Source organism: Rattus norvegicus, chromosome 5, assembly GCF_021556685.1.
Source record: "Rattus norvegicus strain SHRSP/BbbUtx chromosome 5, alternate assembly SHRSP_T2T, whole genome shotgun sequence".
In the NCBI taxonomy this organism is placed as follows: domain Eukaryota; kingdom Metazoa; phylum Chordata; class Mammalia; order Rodentia; family Muridae; genus Rattus; species Rattus norvegicus.
The window spans coordinates 151,196,577-151,203,821 of record NC_141538.1 but is presented as its reverse complement, the minus strand read 5'-3'; the positions used below and the strand labels follow the sequence as shown (position 1 = coordinate 151,203,821).

At 51.0% G+C, this 7,245-nt stretch overlaps 1 protein-coding gene across 10 annotated transcripts in view; it reads right to left on the bottom strand.

The window, feature by feature from the left end:
* The window catches only part of Fgr (FGR proto-oncogene, Src family tyrosine kinase), a 29,774-nt gene extending 26,317 nt beyond the window's left edge, over positions 1 to 3,457 (bottom strand). For 6 of the 10 annotated variants that reach the window (XM_087551297.1, XM_087551296.1, XM_087551298.1 and 3 more), the window contains exon 1: positions 3,256 to 3,457. The gene's annotated coding sequence lies outside the window, so the exon portion shown is untranslated. 10 annotated transcript variants of the gene reach the window in all.
* Between the last annotated feature and the right edge of the window lie 3,788 nt (positions 3,458 to 7,245).

The following is a 7,245-nucleotide window of genomic DNA, read 5'->3' as shown; positions in this document are numbered from 1 at the left end:
CAGCACTCGGAAGACAAAGGCAGGTGGATCTTCGTGAGTTCGAGACCATCCTGGTCTATATAATGAGTTCCAGGCTACCCAGGGTCACACAATGAGACCTGGTCTTAAAAAGAAAGAAAGAGGGGTTGGGGATTTAGCTCAGTGGTAGAGCAAGCGCAAGGCCCTGGGTTCGGTCCCCAGCTCTGAAAAAAAAGAAAGAAAGAAAGAAAGAAAGAAAGAAAGAAAGAAAGAAAGAGCCAGCCACGTGGTGGTGGTGGTGGTGATGGTGGTGGTGGTGGTGGCGGTGGTGGCAGCGGTGGCACATGCCTTTAATCCCAACACTCAGGAGGCAGATCTCCATGAGTTCAAGACCAGCCTGGTCTACAGAGTTCCAGGGTAGCCAAGGCTACACAGAGAAACCTTGTCTCAAAAAAACCGAGGGGGTGGGGGGAGAGGGAGAGAGGGAGAGAGAGAGAGAGAGAGAGAGAGAGAGAGAGAGAGAGAGAGAGAGAGAGACCTGCTGTAGTGGCCCAAGCCTTTAATCTCAGCACTCAGGAGGCAAAGACTAAGGTAGGGCTCTGTGAGCTCAAGGCTATATAGTGAGACCCGGTCTCAGAGAAAAAGAAAGAAGAAAACAATGGTTCTATATATCTCCCTAAATTACTCATCACCCTCTTAAAACAAGAACTTGGTTACCTAGCCTGGGACTTGGGGTTCCAGCCATGAGTAGGAGCTGAAGGAGGAAGAGTATAGAGTCCATAATGTGATCCCTTAGTCTTGAGAGAGTGGGATGGGGCTGCCTGCCTTCTACCAACTGTCAGCCCCTTGTGCTGTGTGGAAGGGACTCCACTCCTCCTTCTTCAGCTCTGTCTTCCCTGTCCTTACCCAGCATGCTAGGGCTGGTCACTTCCCTTGTCACTTCAGCCTCAGGGAGCTTCAGAGCAGACCTGGAATAACCACACGTAAGCACCCAGGCGTGAACATGCTCACTTCAAGGCCACAGCACACTGGGGAGCACTCTCACCCCATCTCGTTCACAGCTTCAGGCCTGCAGGAACAGGAGCTGGCCATGCTGGCAGGAGCCCCACCCACTCCTCTCTCTGTCTGTCTCTGTCTGTCTCTCTGTTGTCTGTCTCTGTCTCTCTGATTCTTTGTCATTGTCTGTCTCTCTGTCTCTGTCTGTCTCTGTCTCTTTGTCACTGTCTGTCTCTGTCTCTTTGTCACTGTCTGTCTCTGTCTCTCTGTGTCTGTCTCTATGTCTCTGTCTCTTTGTCACTGTCTGTCTGTCTCTGTCTGTCTCTGTCTCTTTGTCACTGTCTGTCTCTGTCTCTTTGTCACTGTCTGTCTCTGTCTGTCTCTCTGTGTCTGTCTGTCTGTCTCTGTCTCTCTCTGTCTCTGTCACTGTCTGTCTCTGTCTGTCTCTCTGTGTCTGTCTTCTGTCTCTGTCTCTCTCTGTCTCTTTGCCACTGTCTGTCTGTCTCTCTGTGTCTGTCTCTCTGTTTCTCTCTGTGTGTCTCTCTCTCTGTCTCTCTCTGTCTCTCTCTGTCTCTCTCTGTCTCTCTGTCTCTCTCTCTCTCTCTCTCTCTCTCTCTCTCTCTCTCTCTCTCTCTCTCGTCCACACCAGCTTCACTAGGGATGAGCAGACTACAGCCTCAGCTTGGCCACCTCCTTTGAATCTCTACACGCTCTGAGCTTCTGTCCCTCCTGTTATCTAATCCATCCACCTGCCCAGCACAAACGGGAAGAACCCCACAGCATCAAGCTCTAGACTCCACCAGGCTTGTTTATAGGGTGTAGAGTGGGGTACAGATCCGAGCCCTGCTGACCTCCTTGGAATGGGCCCTACTAAATAAGACATCTAATAGATGTCAACTGCGTGCTGTTTCTCAGAGGTCCTGTCAGTGAAGTTTTCTGGTCCTCCGTGTTTTGAGAAGACAAGAACTCACTGTGTAGAGCAAACTGGCCTGGGTCTGACAGAGATTCTCCTGCCGCTTCCTCCAATCCTCTCTTTCCTCATCTCCTCCTCCCTCTGCCCTCCTCTCCCCATCCCCTTCCATTCTGTTTCTGTCCCCCCACCACACACACACACACACACACACACACACACACACACACACACACACACACATACCCCACCAGTCTTTCTACTTATGAAGCTCAAGCTGGTTTCAAACTCGTGACAATCTTCCTACCTCCGTTTTCTGAGTGCAGGGATTATTATAGGACCGCGCCACTAGGCACAGCTTTGGTATAGGGGAGGGCTAGTTTCTCCCCAAAGTTCCAATGAGGAAAGCAAAAAATCTAGAGAAATCTCACTCTCCTTGAGGTCTGCAGAGCAATTAAAGGCCCATTCTTGTCAAGAGACCAGGTCTCTGAGACTGCAGATCCCTGAACACCCAGAAGCACCCTTTCACTCCCTCCGTTTTGCAATACTCCGGGACCAAGGACCAAAACGAGGACGAAGGCGGGAACCAAAGGTGCCTGCCAGCCTTGAGCCGGCAGCCTCCCAGAACCAACTGGCCTCACTGCCCTGTGTTGCCATGGAAACAGCCCCTGCGGGCATTGGCGGTCAAAAGCAGGATTTCCGTCGGGGCTGCCAGCAATTCCCGGATCCCGACGGGGACGCAGACCTAGACCGCCGCCACGGAGAGGGAAAAGCACCCAGGGAGGTCTAGTACCCAGGGTGAGGTCTTCCCCTGGAAACCCAGATTCACGCCTCCAACGCCTGGAAGGAATCCCCAGGGCGTCCCGAACCCACTGCCCCAGTGATGTAGCAAGAGGGCCTGGGGGATGCAGAATCCAGACAGCTGGCCTCTGTGACCCCAGAACTGCACTCTAGACTCAAGAGTTTCTGCAGAAATCACCCTCCTTGACCCCTTCTCGGGAAATACCGATTTCCTCAGTATCCCGTCTGGACCCTCCCAGTTTCCCCACCTATAGCTAGCCCTCTCCCAACCCCCCCCCCCGGTTTCTTCCCTTTTTCCTCACCCTCAAAGCCTCTCAGTGCTCTCCTTAGACGCTTTTGGGGGAGCCCACAGTACCTTCCCTTACTTTCAGTCCTCTTCCCAAATATTTGACACAGGTTCCCTCCCTTTCCCCTTTAGACTTTTAGGGGAACTTTCGGTCTGTCTTCGCCAAACCGCCTCCGCCTTCTCCCAGGTTCTTATCAATCTTTTCCAGCTATCCTTAGTTTTCCTTCTTAATTCCCTTTCTGAATGGGGTCGCTACCCCCATTCCCCGTTCTCAACTTGCTCAGCTCTCAAAGTTCAGGTTTACCTCTAAATCTTCCTTCCAGGGCGAGGACGGACAGGGGCGGGGCGACACCTGCCGGGTCAGCCTCCTCCTGGTTTGGCCGCCTACCTGGTCTCAAGGGAGCCAGCTGCTGGTGACCCGATCTGCGGCGAGCCAACCCTAATTTTCAGGAACGATGTGAGGGGAAAGTGAAGTGCTACCCGCCCCTGTCCCTACTACCTACTCTGGGCAGGGAGGGGGAAGCCGCCTCGGACTTCTCTTATTTTGGTGGCTGCGGAAGAGGAGGCAGCCAAAGAAGTCTCAGTCACGCCTCAGCCCCAAGCCAGCTGCCCAAAGCCGGGAAGGGCCCCCCAGATCCAAGGTCCCCTGGCTCCCACTCCCCACCTTTCAAGGTTACTGTGGATGGGCTCTCTCAGCGCTGTCCCTGCGCCCCACCTCCTTCCCAAAGGTTCCTGCCAAAGGGACCTGTTCCTTTAGCCGCTAGAGTGGGATACAAAAGGGTTTTGGCCATCCCAAAGGTTCCCACTCCCCACACATCTTCCCGGGAGGAAAACCTAGAGCCAGGTCAGGATAATTTGGCCCAAGTTCATATAGTCTTTTGCCTTTACACTGCTGTCACCAGATTTGTCAAGGGTCTTTTGCCTGTCACTTAAACTGTGCCATCTCATCGGTAGGAACTGGGCGGTGCTGATAAGGACCTTGCCTCTTTGAGTGGCTGCTTTTCAGCTTCCATCAGGCCTCAGCCTCACAGTTTTAGAGAATCTGAGGAGGGTGCTTAATCATAGTGTCTCTTGGGGATCCCTCCCTCTCTAACTTGATAGCCCTCACCCCATCCCACCCCTGAATTACCTCTTTAAAACCAAGGACCAGTGAGACCCAGGAAGTCCCCCTGCCTGAGGAGGGAAAGGGAAAGCTATGATTGAATTGGAAATTTATGTGGGAGGGTGCTAGCTTGAGGCATGGAAGATGCTCAAATCGGTGTGAGGGTTATGCTGATGCAGGCAATGACATGAGTTCGAGGCCAGCCTGATCTAAAGATAGACTTCCAAAACAGCCAAGGTCATGCAGAGAAACACTACCTCGAAAAACCAAACAAAACTGCTTCTCTCTTAGGAAAATATGATGTGGGGTGAGGAGGAAGAAAGGAAGGACCAGTGGAGGTTCAGAGTCTGTGGGAGGATGGCTTCACCCTGCTCCGATAGCATTACCACCATTTAGAGCATCCTCTAAGTTGGCCTTGGCCATTGGTCCTTGTGTTCAATTAACAAAATGTTTATCATGGCCAATGGGATTCCAGACATAGGGAGCCCAGATAAAAAAGAACAGGTGCACCGAATGCACTCCCAGGTAATCAAGAGGACGCTTGAGTCCTACAGATTGGAGGCCAGCCAAAGAAGAGTAGAGATTCTCTATCCCAGAGGAGGAAGAAAAGGAGGAGAGATGAGAAGAGGAGGAGGAGGAAGAAGAGGAGGAGGAGGAGGAGGAGGAGGAAGAGGAGGAGGAGGAAAGGGCAGGGAGGAGGACAGGACAGGAGAAGGCAGAGGCTAGGGGAGAAGGGAAGAGAAGAGAGAAGAAGGGAGAGGAGGAGAGGAGACAGAAGAGAGAGGGGAGAGAGGAAGGAAGAAAAAAACAGAAGGGATAGAGAGAAGCAAGGGAGAGGGGAGGGAATGAGGGAGAGAGAGACAGAAAGACATACACTCATCTTGGAGGAATTGCTCTGTAATTCCTAGGGGCCTTCCCCACTTCCCAGCAGAGCACTCACAACTCTTCTGGAGCATTCTTCTTCTTCTGGTCTGGAATTGGCTCCTTCTGGTTGGTTACTGCGTGTGCTCCCTCCTCAGAGAAGCCCTCCTGACCACAGACTCCCACCCCATGCTACCTGGTTGAAGAGGCAGACTGCTCCCTTTCTGTACCTGCATTCTTCATGCACTGAAGGCTGCAGGAGGCTGCCCTTCACAAAAACCTTGGGAGAGATCCGGTAGCTGTCACACCAAGTGCCCGCCACATGGTAAATGTTGTGTGTTTGTGGACACGCATTCATCTTCCTTCCATCTAACTCACAAGGATGCTAGGACTCTGGGAGGGATTCCGGCACAGTCTTACGGCCCAGAAGCAAAGCATAGGGCCGAGAAGCCACAGGAAGACTCAGTTGAGGCTGCTACTTCTCTTGATGCCCTACGTCCATGTTCCTTTAAAACAACTCCGGGGGCTGGAGTGATGGATCAGTGGTTGAGAGCACTGGCTTCTCTTTCAGAGGTCATGAGTTCAACTCCCTGCCACTACTTGGTGGCTCACAACCATTGGTAATGGGATCTGATGCCCTCTTCTGGTGTGTCTGAAGAGAATGACAGTGTACTTGTGGACCATAAATAAATCTTAAGGAAAAAAAAAAAATTGAAAGCTGACAGCAAAGACAAAAATCAAAAGGCAGCCTGCCTGCCTCCTGTCCTGTCCTCTGTCTTCACTTCCCTTTTCAGTCAGCCTGGCTTCTTCTGTCCTCGGTCAAGAAAGACCCTAGAAGCCCAGCCTACAAGAATCCAAGCAACCACTTTCCCTGAGGAGACTCCAAGGCCAGGGCCATGATTTTGTGACTTCGGGAGGAAGCTCCGGGGGCCTGGCCAAATGACTCTGCCTCCTCTCTCCCTTCTGGGGGGGACTCACACCTTCTGCCACCCTGCACCAACCATTTCTCCCTGTGACAGATTTATCCTCTCAGCCTAGAAACGTGTTCTAGAATCTGCTTCAAAAGAGAAACCTAAAGCCATACTGATTTGTTATTTTTATTACATTATACATAATGTAATATATATATGTATATTTGAGGAATGTGCAAACATGTATGTGTGTGTGGAGGTCAGAGGACGGCTCGAGATAGTCATCTCTGTCCTCCTACTGTGTGAGTTCCAGGGATGGAATTTAAGTTGATGCCGTTGCCTACTGAGCCACCTTTTGGGCCCCTGCTTATTTATTTGAGGCAGGGAGCGAGTGTGGGAGAGTCAAGATCACACAGGGTTTCTCTGTGTAGCCCTGGCTGTCCTGGAACTCACTCTGTAAACAGACTGGCCTCGAACTCACAGAGATCCACCTGCCTCTGCCTCTCGTGTTTCTTGATTAAAGGCATACACTGCCACCAGGCAACTTCTTCTTTTCATTTTCTGTTGACTCTTTGTGAATTTTGCATCATGCGCCCCCCCACTTCTACTCATCTCCCCATCCTTTTATGTCTTTCCTGCATCCTTGCAACCTCCCCTCAAAAAAAAATTAAAAAGGAATAAAAACAAACATCTTGGGGTTGGGGATTTAGCTCAGTGGTAGAGCGCTTGCCTAGGAAGCGCAAGGCCCTGGGTTCAGTCCCCAGCTCCGAAAAAAAGAACCAAAAAAAACCCCAAAAAACAAAACAAACAAACAAACAAAAAATCTTGTCATGGAAGCTGTACTGAGTCAGTGTGTCCCACAGTAAGTATACCCACACATTTAAAAAAAAGATTTATTTATTTATTTAATGTATGAGTGCCCTATCTGCATGTACACCTGTGTGCCAGAAAAGGGCATCAGATCCCATTACAGATGGTTGTGAGCCACCATGTGGTTGCTGGGAATTGAACTCAGGAAGGACCTCTGGAAGAGCAGCCAGTGCTCTTAACCGCTGAGCCATCTCTCCAGCCCCTGGCCATACATCTTTACTTGTAAATGTTCTTTGCAAGGAGTCATCGGTGTGGTTTGAGGCCTCTGGCTTCCGCTACACTATCAATACTGACCCTTCACTGGGACTCCTCTCTGACACCCTGTGTTATGGAGATCCTGTAGCTTTGGTTCTGCAGGACCAGCAGGGGCAACTTTTCAGAATTGGTTCTCTCCTTCTAGCTTGTGGGCCCCTAAGATTGGACTCAGATTGTCAAACCTGGCCAATGCTATACCACAGAGTCATCTCACTGGCCCAGACTCTGACTCTTTCTTTCTTTCTTTCTTTCTTTCTTTCTTTCTTTCTTTCTTCCTTCCTTCCTTCCTTCCTTC